The sequence below is a fragment of the Equus caballus genome, chromosome 5 (assembly GCF_041296265.1).
Source record: "Equus caballus isolate H_3958 breed thoroughbred chromosome 5, TB-T2T, whole genome shotgun sequence".
Lineage (NCBI taxonomy): Eukaryota > Metazoa > Chordata > Mammalia > Perissodactyla > Equidae > Equus > Equus caballus.
This window is the reverse complement of record NC_091688.1, coordinates 31,125,125-31,139,023: the sequence shown is the minus strand read 5'-3', so window position 1 is coordinate 31,139,023 and position 13,899 is coordinate 31,125,125. Positions and strand designations below refer to the sequence as shown.

Below are 13,899 nucleotides of genomic sequence, written 5' to 3'. Positions count from 1 at the left end.
ATGATTCTCATTTACATATAAACATGCTGTAATGTTCCCCATGTTAAAAAAAGAGAAAAAACAAAAGTCGTTTTGCCCCCACATCCTTCTCCAGTTACTGTCTCATGTCTCTGTTGTCTGTTATAATAAAAGGCCTTGGAGTTCTCTTTACCACCAATATCTTGCAGTCCCTTTGCACCTACTCCAGTCAGGGTTTTGCCTCCACTTCTTCACCAAAGTGCTTTTATTAAGGTCACTCACAACCCCCCTGTTGTGAAGTCCAATGGTCCATTCCTACTCCTCATCTATCTTTCCTACCAGCAGCATTGGACATCGATGGTCACTCTCCTTAGTCACTTCGCTTCCAGAGTCCCACACTCTCCGGGCTTACTTCCTAATTCATTGCAATTCCTTCTCCTGTCCCGTTGCTGATTCTTCCTCATGGATCTTTAAAGTCTAGAGTAACCCATGGCATGATGCTCAGACTTCTTCTCTTCTCTATCTCCATTTACTGCCAACATGAAGCCATCCAGCCTCGTGACTTTAATATGCTCTGTATACTGTGGATTACCAGATGTGTAATTCTAATCCTGACCTCTCCCTGAGTCCAGCTGCCTGTTCCGAATTTAGTCTTGGATGTCTACAGGGCATCCCACACTTAACGTGTCTCAAACCTCACTCCTGATCGTCCCCTCACACTTGTTCACCCTCCCCCATTCTCCTCATCTTAGTAAATGGCAATTTTGTTCTTATATTTCCTCAGAATAGAAACTTTACTGTCATCTTTGAATCTTTTTTTCTTTTTTTACATTCCATAACCAATTCATCATCCAATCCTACCAGCTCTACCTGCAAAGGATACCCCAATTCCACCCATTGCTCCCACCTTTATCTTTATCCTTCTGGTTTAAGGTGGCCATCATCTATGGCCTCACTGCCTTCAGCCTTGTCACCCTATACTCTGTTCTCAAGCTAGCCACCAGAAAAATTCCTTTTGAAAGCACGAATCAGACCATATAACTCCTTTGTCCTTGGCGTTCCATCTCAGAATAAAAGCCAAAATTCTTATGATAGCCTACCAAATGGCCAGCCACACTAACCTCCTTTTAGTTTCTCCAAAAGGCCAGCATAGTCCTGCCTCAGGGCCTTTGTACTTGCTGTTCCCTCTTCCTGGATGCTTTTCCTCTGGGTTTCCGTGTGGCTCACACTCTCACTTCTGTCAGCTCTCTTTTCAAACGGCATCTTATCAAGGACACTATTCCTAACCACCCTACTTAAAAATACTTCCTATACATCTGCCCTGATTTTATTTTCTCGACCGTCGTATGTCACCGCCTGACATACTGCTTTTCTTCACTGTTGAATCCTTAGTGTCCAGATTCAGTGTCTGCAACAAAGATGGCATTCAATAAATATTTGTCGTTCGATAAATAAAGAAACAATATTAACCGATGGCTGTAATCTATATGACTCACATTTTTTTCTTTAGGGATGTGGGTGGCACTGCTAATGAAGGGAGAGTGATCTTAAAAAGTTGACAATGGGTTAGGAGAGAGAGGAATTAACTAACATTCCAAAAACGAATCAGCAGGCATGGTTCTAAAGTAAAATAGAGAATTCTTTTTTCAAGACTTGGTATCTCACTCCTCATGACTTTGCTCTTCTCTCACTCTTGTGTCCCAATACTGGGGACCCATCTTCAATTTCAAAATGATATAGTTCAGCTACCATACGGGATTTGGGACCTAGGGGGAAGCAATTTGTTTACTTGAGAGAAGACGATGAACACATTTAGACGTTAGAGCAAATGTTACTCATTTGTACGTTCTATCAAGTCTCGAGTGCTTATGAGGTATCCTGCTTGGCACTCTCTCTGGATAACAGTGTGATGGACAGAGAAAATACAGACCCAGCTCTGTTTCTCTCTCACTGTGGGCTAATCCCTGTGAAGCAGCAGTGGAAGGAGGTAGGCCCAAGGTACGTGGGCGTTTGCGGGGAATGAGACAAGAAAATGAGTGTGGGCATGAAGAACAATAAGTATGAGAGAAGGAATATCTTGAAATCCCTTACCTTCCAAGCCTTGGGGTTTTTGCCAAATGTAGGTTTTGTAGGGAGGTAGGCAGCTTCAAACCTAGAAAGACATGTGGTTGAAATTAGAGAAAAAAGACAAAATTGTGAGGAAAGCTACTGGCTGGAAGGCTGGAATGATTTTTGTGGGGAGCGGTGAGCCTGTGTGTACCCACATCCGTGCTGGTTCTCATTTATCAGAGTGAGAGCTCGCAGGGCCACATGGTTAGAGTGTTCTAACAAACTGTGCCAGATGTTCCCAATAAAAGAGAGCCCTTCTTTTTACATCCCCGTATTGGCATAATATTTTCTATGTTTCCAGCTCTTGCGGAGGTGTTGTTGACAGTTTGATGGACTAAGGACTCACTGCGGGTTTGATTGTGTTTCAATCATGAAAACCCCAAACTAAAAGGTAGACAGAGCATTAATAAGAGTTAACTATCTGTCCTTACTGAAAAACATAATATTGGTACCTCAGGTAGGACATCCCAAGAAAAATGATTTCACATAAGAAAGGTCCCAGAGGCAGCTGTATAAAACCCTATTGGTCGGCTTCCTGTCTCGCTCCAGGTTCAGAATATATGAGACGTAGATGATACATTCTCTATTACAGATTAACTATGAGGGAGGGAAGACAGGGAGGATGGAGGGGGAAAGACAATGATAGCTACCAGTGTGGCAATATGGACTAGACCATCTCTAAGAACACTCAGCACCTATAAATATTAACTGTCATTGTAATAATAATGATAAAGTAATAACCACTTATTTAGTGACCACCTTTTGCTAGGCACTTCATATATATATATACACATATGTATGTAAAATATCATATGCCCGTTAATACATATTGATAATTTTTTCAAAAGCCTACGAGACAGTTATCAGTAACCCTTCCACTTTGCCTTACAGCGTTGATGGCCTTTTCTCTCAGTTCTCCTTCCCTCTTTTTCCTACTCAAAGTCCTCTTCAGTTATTTTGAACACCCTACTTTCCCCATCCCCACAAGGTTCTGGCTTCATCCTGGCTGAGAGCTTTGAGGTCAGAGCTATGGAGCCATCATTTCTCACATCATCCAGAAGGGCAGCATCAGGGACTGGGAACCTTTAGATTCTTCTGTCCTCTGTAGGATCGAGCTTGGGACTTTCAAGCCTCAGAATGGATCAGCTGCAAAATCAAAACCAAAAGCTAAAAACAAATACCTTCTTTTGCTAATATTACTCTCTCTGATGGTATAACTTGCTACCAGAGGTAAGAGGAGAAAAGGAGTCAGGGGGACAATAAGTGTTTCTTTGAGCACATTATTTTCTCTTTTTTGTAAATGAGAAACTAAGTCTCAGAATAGCTAAATTGGGAGCCAAAACTGGTAAGTGGGGGAAATGTGTTTTGGTTTAGGATCTATTGGACTTAAACGTTCAGAGATCATATGCCATGCACCTTCTCTTGGCTTCTATTCCCATTTATCAACTCATAGATCTTTTAAAATTCTGTATGAATGAACCACTTGTGACCCTTTTACTGCCAGTGTCTCCGCATGTCCCCGATGCTTAAGTTCTTGCTGCATGAATATTAGGGGTGGGGAAAGGCAGCTCTGTATGCAGAGGGGAAGCATATACAGCACAGGGAGCCACAAGTCTATCTACAACGTGGGAGAAGGAGAAACAAACCCTATAAACTGAGAATGTGATTGACTCAACTCTTTCTAGCTGGAGCTGGGCTAGGTTTTCCCGCAGGGGCTTTACACTCCATTTCAGGATACCTAGCACCATCCCAGGGAAACAGGTGGTTACACAACGACCTGTAGAAGACAGTTGACTTTGTCTCAGGTAGGGGACTTTGATATGGCGCCTGGGCTGTGTCCTCCTCTTCTTTGCAGGTGGGATGACTCAGTGGATTTCACTAGAGTAGTGACTTCTCACTTTCGCATCGTCTCTCTTCCTAACTCTCACTTCCCTTCACCTGCATCTAAATTCCTCTGCCCTGGAGGGGGAATTACTGAAGGACTGCAAACATCTGGGCGAAGCTATCTCATTCCTCTCTTCTTCATCTCCTATTACCATTCAGTATGACTGGAGCAGAAGGCAACCTGTCTGTGCCTCACCGCTATGGAAAATGAGGGGAATTACAGGGTAATTTTGAGAGGATGCTGGAACCCACAGATAAAATATCCTTTGGCCTGAGGGCAATTGTGCACCTCCTGTTTTCTTTTCATTGGGAACAGATCCTGATTTTTATCCTAGCTTTTGTTCCCCTTTTTCCTCCTAAACTGTCTTTAGTAAATGAAATTGCCATGACAAAGCTACAGGATGGATTTGGTACTTCCTGATCAGTTATTTGGATAGCTAACTGCTGATGCAAAGACACAGTTTATCAGTTACTAGGTTTGTCTCCAGTTTGGAAAGAAAGGACACAAAACAAAGATGCAAAACAAACCAAGAAGCTTGAGAACTGTCAGGAGACAGAGGGAGAGGAGGAACCTGAATTTCAGCAAAAAGAAAAAAACGCAAAAATCCGCTGAAGAATTCAAATTAAAAATCTATATCCGGGGGCCAGCCCCGTGGCACAGCAATTAAATGTGCATGTTCCGCTTCAGTGGCCTCGAGTTCGCAGGTTCGGATCCTGGGTGCAGACATGGCACCGCTTGGCAAGCCATGCTGTGGTAGGTGTCCCGCATATAAAGTAGAGGAGGATGGGCACGGATGTTAGCTCAGGGCCAGCCTTCTTCAGCAAAAAGAGGAGGATTGACAGCAGATGTTAGCTCAGGGCTAATCTTCCTCAAAAAAAAAAAAAAAATCTATAGCCAGTTGGTGATGTGGACAACATGTGGGCTGCTTTTGTATTCCCAGTCTTTGATAACAAACTCCAAATTAACTTATATTTACAGGCTAGGATCTATTGTGCTGATCTGAATAGTGGGTCAAAGAAAGAATCTTTAAAAGCTTGGAGGTTAAATTTCTTTACCTCATAAAATCCTAAATCAGAGAAAAACAGGAGGGAAGAAAAATAGAATTAGTTAGGGAGGGCTGCAATTTAGGGGGAAAATTTGAGAGAAAAATTATTGGGTAACAATAGCAGAAGAGGTTGCCGTAGATAGCAGCCTTCCTGGACGCAAAGGGAAGAAAGGTGGGTGAAGAGAGTCTTTAGGATGCTGGTTGGGAAGCATACAGTGCGATTGTCCCTTTGGGGCCTTCTTAAGAGTCTTAGGACAACCACTTTTCAAGGTCCTTTTATTATTATTATTATTATTATTATTATTATTATTGTGTGTGATGATTGACATGAGGTAGCCAACTTTATTTGGCTATCTCCGCTTAAATAAATCATTTCCCATGTGGAAGATGGCTCACGTGTTATTCCAAACCACAAATCTCTTTGATTTCCTTCCCATGCATCTAGTTTTTTAGGAAAAAAATCAAATATATATTTTAAACTCCCTGTTTCAAAGTGTTCTCTTTAAGTCCTCACAAAAGTGATTTATTAAATTAAGTGCTTTCTAAAACATTGCAGATGTCATAATTGTTAACATAGCAATTCACCAAACTGTAGTTAACTGGTGCAGTTTGCTGAGCACGTTTTATAAGGGAAAAGAAACGCCAAGATCTGGGTAAAGTCGTCCCATCACAGCCTAGGACAACAAAGGAGATTTTGTTTTCCAGATGCTTCTATCAGGCAAATAAAAAAGATCCAGAGTTTCTCTCCCCCATCTGAAGTGCTCCATTATTGGAAATATTCTGATCAATAAAAACTAAACAGTCAAGACCCATTGACACTCAGGAGATTCCATAACTTGTGATGCCACCAAGGTGTACCTTCAGCTTCCAAGTTGCAGGGTTTTGGTCATTTGATTTTTAAGGATCAAACTCATGGCTTTTCAACAGTAGTGTTTTCGCTCTGAGATAAGCATTCTTCTTCACAATGCGTTTTTTAAATCCTTGAGCTCAATTTTAATACTGGGTGCACACCACATGTCCTTTTTGAAAACTGCTTTTCTTGATAAGTTATGAAGTAGTTCAAGGAGGTATGGTTAAGGCTGAATGGTAGTTGAATGGTAGTACATACTACACAATTTTTGGTCCTGTTGCAACCTTTGTTTCCAATTTAGCCACACTGCTGCTACAGAATGGGACAGCAACAATGACAACATTATTAGGATCTTTTTTTAAACTACGATGTAGTATCACCTGAGCTTCCAGATTTTAAGTCCTAGGCAGCAAGATCCTGTTCTCTGGTTCTCACAGTGGCACTTGATTGTCCAGCTGTTCAATGGCGAGCACAAAGGTGCTACACTTAGAACTGTAGCATTTGGCAGAACTGAAAGGACAGGAAGTTGTCCTACATGTCGAAGGGATTGCACACAACACAAAGAAGACACCAGGAGATGATCAAAACGTCACATGAGGTCTTCAAAATCTTACACGTGTCCTCCGCCAAGACCATCGCCGTGGTATGCCACACTGTCTATCCCGGTGGCCTTTAATCCACTCCAAATAGCCTACCTTCTTCTTTTCGCTTCCCCTGCTTCTGCTTGTCACTGCAAAGCCCAGTCAATGAATTGATAATCTTCTTTAAGTCATCAATTTCCAAAGAAAAGGACTCCAAACTCTTGCATAATATAGTGCCTTTTCATATAGTGTATTTTTTATTTCTTAGTAACTTTGCAAAATCTATGAAGTCATCTCTTGAAAACGGATTCAAAGCATCGATTCCATAAGCTCTGTTATTAACACCAAATGTTTCTTTGGCTAATTTGAGGTCCGACTCCTCCTGTAATTTCTTGAGCCTGGCCTCGGTTTAGCTGCTAATTGTTCTCTGATGTGAGCATGTTAGGTTCTTCTAAACTCTTTTTATTTTTTCCTGTTGCTGTTCTTTCTCTTTGATTTTCTCACTTTTTTCCTTTCTGAAACTTTTACTTCTGGTTGTACTTCTCTTTCTTTCCTTTCACATCATCGTCGTCTTGTTTATCCTGACAACCGTACCCCTGCCTTCCCAGCTGTCCCCACCAGTGTACTGCGGGCCCCGACCACCTGCACAGGGCTCCACACACAGCACGTCTGCATCCAACCTGGAGGGTCCAATGCCCCCTCCCACTCAGGATGACAATTGCAAGTCTGGGCTGTTACCTGTACTTCTGATGGATTGGCTATAAATCAGAGAACCCCCCTCCTTGGGTCTGATTAATTTGCTAGAGCAGCTCACAGAATTCAGGAAACCTGTTTACTCACTAGATCACTGGTTTATTACAAAGGATATTGAAGGATACGAATCAACAGTCAGATGAACAGATACCTAAGGTGAGGTCGAAAACAAAGGAGTTTCTGTCTCCATGGAGTTTGGGGCCCAGCATGGTGGCATGTGGAAGCATTCTGCTTCCCCAAACTAGAAGCTCTCCAAATCCAAACCTTTTGGGTTTTTACGGAGGCTTCATTTTGTAGGCATGATTGATTGAATCAATGGCCAGTGGCAACTGAACTCAATCTCCAGCCCCTCTCCCCTCCCCAGGGGTTGGGAAGTGAGGGGTGTGGGGGAAGGGTCTGAACGATCCACCCCTCTAAGGACATGGTTAACTCCACCGACCACCAGCCCCATCCTGAGGTGCTTTCCAAAGATCACCTCATTAACCTAACAAAAGACACATTTATCCCTCTCATCACTTAAGAAATTCCAAGGGTTTTAGGAGCTCTGTGCCAGAAATGAGTGAAGACCAAATCTCTATTTCTTATTTCAAATCACAACATCACGTGCTGAGGCTGAAGAAGGTCTTGGCCAGCCAGGCCTATCAGTACCCATGCCATTTGGCGGGTCATGCTCAGGAGCATTCACACAGCAAAGTAGCTGGTTGAAAAGCTAGCAAAAAAGATAAGGTTGGATATGCCATGTATCTAATGTCACAATGGGGTGCACATTTTGGCAGAGTTCTATGGGACATAAATCCCAAGGGTGAAAGAAGGAGGATAATTATAAGGATAGTCAGGAACAGAAGGGAGGAGACTTGGGCAATATAACATTCTGAAAGAAAGGCCTCTTGGTGAAGCCGGAACCCATCCCAGAGCCTGAAGATTCCTGGGCCCCTGGCAAGAACGGAATTTTTGGTAAAGGACACCTGGTGACAGGGTGTATGAGGGGGCGATTCACTCGAACTCAAACCAGCAGGCATTTATTGAGTTCTTCCTTGATTTAAGACAACCTTTAGGACTTTTGTGTAACAAAATGACTACTATATGATTCATATTTTTAAAGAGATTATAATCTACAAGGAGAAACGCAGGCCTTACAAGAGTTAAGTCAGGCTTTGATAAGTGTTGAAACAAAAGTGACATGCGTTACCAAGAACTATGTAATAACAAGGAAACGTGCTGTTCCTGGGAAAGCAGACTCTGGGTTGACAGGTAAGATCAAATGGCTATTCTTTCACAACAGCTATTGCTCTACAAAACCCATTTAAAAAGAAAGGCCAAGACTTAAGAAAACACAGTATTCACGAATGTGGACGCACGCCCATGGAGTCCCCTCTTAATTTACCATATGGGTTTACAAAATCTGTCAGTCATCTTTCTGAGTGCCTAGTGTGTTCTACACACATGAGCGGGAGGAAGAGCAGTGGAAGAAGGGCAAAGAATAAATCTCTGGAGTCTGACCACAATCCAGAAGAGGCAGACACCTGAGAGACGGTGACGCGGGTCGTGGAGTCTACTAAGCCACGAAGGCACCATTTGTAATGCCGCTGACAGTGCATGCTTGTAAAACGTGCCATTACCAACCTTATGGGTTTAGAGCTGAATGTTTTGTTTGAAAATGGGAAGAAGGGCGAGGAGTGGACTGATCATAGTCTGCTCTCCTACTTGGAAGATCTGTGGGTTCCTGAAGCGAAGAGGGAACTAAAAATGTAAATTAGACTACAGAGTCATTCATCCCAAGCTGTGAGGAGTGCAACTCTGGGCAGAATGTTGAGAAAGTCTCCTCCATGGGAAAGGAAGGCCCCAGCCAATGCATCACCACTGCGAGGCTGAAAAAAGGAGCAAACCAGATGGCCTTGTGTTTAAAGCCCTTAGTAGGAGGTCTAGGTTTCCAGACAGCTGATAGGGTTCACGGGTGGGAGGTGGGGCGGACAGAAAATGACTATAATCCTGACCCCCATTTAGAAGTATTCAGACGAGTGATTGGGGGCTGTGACCAGAACTTTCCTGATGAGCATGAGGGGTATCTGTGGGACTTGGGGCTCTGAATATGTATGGCCCAAATTTCTTTGTGTGGCTGATAACTGACTGGATATTTATTCTTCTAGATTACACATTCTGACTCTGAGGAACAAAGGGCTGGCGAGAGCTGCTCTCTGGTGCTTAATAATTTGAAGGAATTTACATTTCAATGCAGCTTTGTGCTACATTTCTCACACAACCTCTCCCCCTACTCCCTACTCGCCTTTCCCTCCCCCTAATTTCTTCTGATGGAAAGAACCGACCACTCTCCCGATGTGGGAAAGGGGGTGCGAAGAAGGGAAGAAGGAGAAAATCATAGAGACATCATCGGAGGGAGGAGATTTATTGATATTCCACTTAGAATTTATTCCCTCAGAATTCTATTTATTTTATTTATGTTTATAAATCATACATTACCAAGTACAATGAAATCTCCTAAAAGCCCAGAGGGTTACTTGGTGTTTTCTGTGATTTGACAGAGGAAACAGAGGGAGAAAATGAGTAAGAAGTGAAGGGATGGGAGGGGTTGCGGGCAGAAATGGGTAGCCCTGGAGAAAACACTTCCCAAGGAAGAGCACATGTCTGTTTGGCTTGCTCTCTGAGGGAGTGTGACCCAAATAACTTCCTGTGTCCTCCCGCCACCGTCCCTCCCTCTCCTCTTGGGAGAGGGAATTCATTGTCAGGTAATTAACCATCACCATTACAGAAAGTACTTCACCAGGCAGAAGTGTGAAAACACATTTACACCTCATGTAAAAGGGGTAGGAGATTTTACTGTCTAAGTGACACCAGAGGAGCCATAAAGTGACAAAGATAAAGTCATCCATGGTTAGGATTCCAAGATCCTAACAGCTTACATTCTGCTTCTAAAATGAGCCACCCTCTCTCCTTTCACGGAGCTGCCACAGCTTGTCTAGTGACCAATAGACTACAGGGAGCTTACGGTATAGCTCAGCGGACATGGTAGTCCAGCTGGGTGTGACAGCCCAGCTAAGACCCTACAAGAGTAAATTAAGGGTCTTATTCTGCTGTTGTTCATGCATTTATTCCACAAACTTGAAGACACACTTAATATGCACCATAAGGCCCTGTTTCTGCCCTCAGGATACTGACATACAAGTACACAACTATAATACAGGGTGATCGTAGCTACAGAGGAGGCATGCCCAGGAGGTCATGGACGCATGGAAGAGGCAGACCCAGAATGCTTCATGGAGGAGGTAACATGAGACAAGCTCTGGAGGATGAAGAGAGCCTTGTTGGGGGAATGGGATAGGAAAATGCAAAAACACGGAAGGTGAAGGATAGTTTTGGTTTGCATGGTTAGTAGATAGAAGAGAGTTGGGAGATGAGGTTATTTTAGTCAGTAGGACAGGTTTGTGGATATGCCACAAAAATAACTTGGATTTTATTCAGTACATAAGAAACTTTTATAGGAACAAAGACAGCACCAATCTGTACATGGGGTGGGTAGAAAGAATGGAGAGAAGGAAAAATTATTCATATATTCACGAAGATAAAAGCATGGGAACCTTGACACAACTCTCTTTAACCTCAGGACACATAGTCTAGGTTTCCTCTTAGCTGAAGGAGGAGGGAAATCTGTGTCTATAATTTTCATACCCATGACAGTATTCTGGTCAATTATCATCTCCAGCCAGAACCTTCTCAATAAAGGGGAAAAGGCGTCTGTGGCATTGGAGGCAGATCCTTGAGGACCTCCCCTTGTGGTGTTTAAATCAGTTGCTATTACAAAAGCAAACCTTTAAATGTATTGGCCTCTCGTAGAAGAAGAGATGACTCACACTTTATACAAGACGGAGGAGTGTTATTAGATCTGTCTCATCTCCTAGAGGCTACAGCTATGATTCCAACAAGCTGCAGGGTCCCATGAAAATATGAGATTCCCAGGGTGAGTGGGGGGCATGTCTGGGGCCAATGGACAACGATGTAGACCTTTAACTAAACGTTAGTTGATGTCACAGAATTTAGATGTAAGCAATTGAGTTTTTGGTCTACATTTTTTCTCAATTATTGAGAGAGGAGAGTTAAAAAGCTCTATTATAATTATGGATTTGGCTCCCACTCCTTTAATTCAGTTAGTTTTGGCTAAGGAAATGAAGAACAGGCTTCTTGTGACTTGTTCATGGGAAAGGTTGAAATGGTAAGGTTGAAAATGTGAAGCCACTAATGTTTTACTTGTAGTCTTCTAGCCTAATTTTAATTTCAGGGAAGTCTACAGGAAGTTTTTTGTTTCAGATGGTACCCTATCTCGAATTTTAATTTACCTAGTTACAGGTCACCTTAGTCAAGAAAAAGGCTATCCTTGATTAATGAGCTCCTCACCGGCTTAACAACATTAACCTACAGGTAGAAGGACAATCAATTCATTTACTCAGCATTTTAAGGATAGATGAAGTTGGCTGCTGTGATGGCCAAACAATTGTTGTAAACCAATGGATAAAACTGAAGATTCTGAAACTGTTTTTGTGTTATACGTGTTTTTAATCTTTAAAGGAAGTTTTTTTTTTTCCCAGAGAAAAGGTGTATATATACAGATTCATAAAAGAAATATATTAGTAATATATGTTTAACTTGCTTTACTTAATTTTCTCTCTTCCTGGTGTTAACATATCCTTACTACTAAGAAAATAGTTATTTCATTCCGGACACCATTCGGGTTATCTTCCTGTGCAAACTTCTGGGTTGTCTTCTCAGCTTGCTGAAGTTTCATCAACCGGAGAACCTTCTGGCCTGAAGGAATACTTGTTTCTTCTTTGTACGTTGAAGGGCCACGCTGAGCCCTATATATAGTCACTAGTCAATGACTATAAACTCAAAGAAGGAGGTGCTCATATTGTCGGCACTTCTTAGATTCGTGCCAAAAGTTACCTGTTTCTCAAGTCCTTTGGCAGATTCCTTGGTGCGTTCATTCATGTCAACAAATGTTTCCTGAATTCTTGCTATGTGTGTGGCAGATGCTAGCCCAAGGGTCTCCTAGTGTGGTTCCTGGACCTGCAGCATCAACATCTCTTGGGAACTTGTTAGAATGAAAATCCTTGGTTCTTGCACCAGACCTATTGAATCCAAAACTCTGGGGGTGGAGCCAGCAATCTGTGCTGTAACAAGCCCTCCAGGTGACTCGGATGCAGCTCAATTTGGGAACTCATTGTCTGTGCCAGACAATGGAGTCAACACAAGGATGAGTAAGATGCAATCTCCAGTTCTGATGTCCAAAGAGCTCTGAATTTATTACGTGAAGTGAGAAATCTCAAGTTCCTGAAGATGAAATATCTTACTTGTCCATGGTCTCGCTACCCGTTAGTAGAAAAGACAGTCTTCTGAAGGCCATCCCAGGGGTCTTTATATAACATCATTCTGATTAGCCATCTCTCGCCCTCCCTTCTACCCCAGTTCCTAACTTAAAGACTGTACATGCTTGGGTTGACGTAGAATTGACTTCAAAGAACTGACTCTGGGCAACTGACGGATAGAGAGCAAAGGCACGTTGTGGTTACCAGGGCTTGTGAGAATCCTTTCCTCTCTTCCAGCAAGGTGCTTGGATGGTTAGTAAGCCAGTTAGTTGGTCAGTAGGTGTTTGTCACCACTGTGTGCAGGGTACAGAAAGTACGTCATCCTTTGGGCGGCCTAAGACTTGATGCATAAGAGGAGAAAATAGTTCTGGCCCTTGAAAAATTCATGCACACTCATTTTGAAAATATAGAGACACAACTCTGATGCATGACGATAGCAAGGGCAAGGTAATAAGTACAGATAAATTCAGCATGGCTGGGGGATTTCAAATTCTAGCGCCAGAGCCGGGAGGCGGGGGTTCATCACCCCCACTAACTCACTGGGCAATTTCTGCCTCATTTCGTTAGACAGAGGAGATTGTTACCAGAAAGCCAGAAAGGAAGCGCCATCTGGGACTGTATGCGCTTCCAGACAGATGGCTGACTCTTCCAGTTCTGTTTTATTTCTGGCTGCGGATCACACACCCCACAGCTAAACTGTAAAAATGGGATATGACGGGGCATGGGATGGTGTCAGGGTGTGTTTTAATTTTTTTCTTTTTTTTTTTTCCTGGAAACTTCTGGTAAAAATAACACTTGATGAGCTTCCTGTTTTTATTGTTGTTTCTGAATTAAGCTGTTGGTTGGCAAAGTAAAGGATTGATACACCCCAGAATTAGAGGTGATGTCCAAGGATGTAGCAGAAAGCCAAGCTAACCTGGAGGCTGCTGCTCCATGGAAACCCTTTGTTAGATTATGTGTGCGTCTTGCCAACCTTGAGTTGGTTGCGAACTGTGCCACTCTGTAAAAGTCCAAAGTAGTCCAGCCAGACTGGAATGCTTCACTCTCCTCCATTTTTTTCCTACCTGCTTCCCACACCCAGGCTGCCCCTACCACACCGCTGACTCCCTTCCTGCCAGACAGGGGATAGATGCCACCATGAGCAGAGCAGTCTGTCTGCTTTTGGCCTCCTCAAATCCCTAGATTTTAAAGTCTGAGCTTTGAGGGGTTGGCTGGGAGATTCATATAAATAAGGAGACCCCATTGCCAAGAGTTGAGAGAGTAAGAGCAATTACTCAATCTAGTTCCACAGTGTAAGGCATCAGCTTATTCAAGAAATATTTTTTGAGTGACTGTGGATAAAG

General features: G+C 42.9%; 1 pseudogene; it reads right to left on the bottom strand.

Moving 5' to 3' along the window:
• Positions 1-6,436: 6,436 nt before the first annotated feature.
• On the bottom strand, positions 6,437-12,549 carry LOC111773413 (eukaryotic translation initiation factor 3 subunit J-like; annotated as a pseudogene).
• Positions 12,550-13,899: the final 1,350 nt, after the last annotated feature.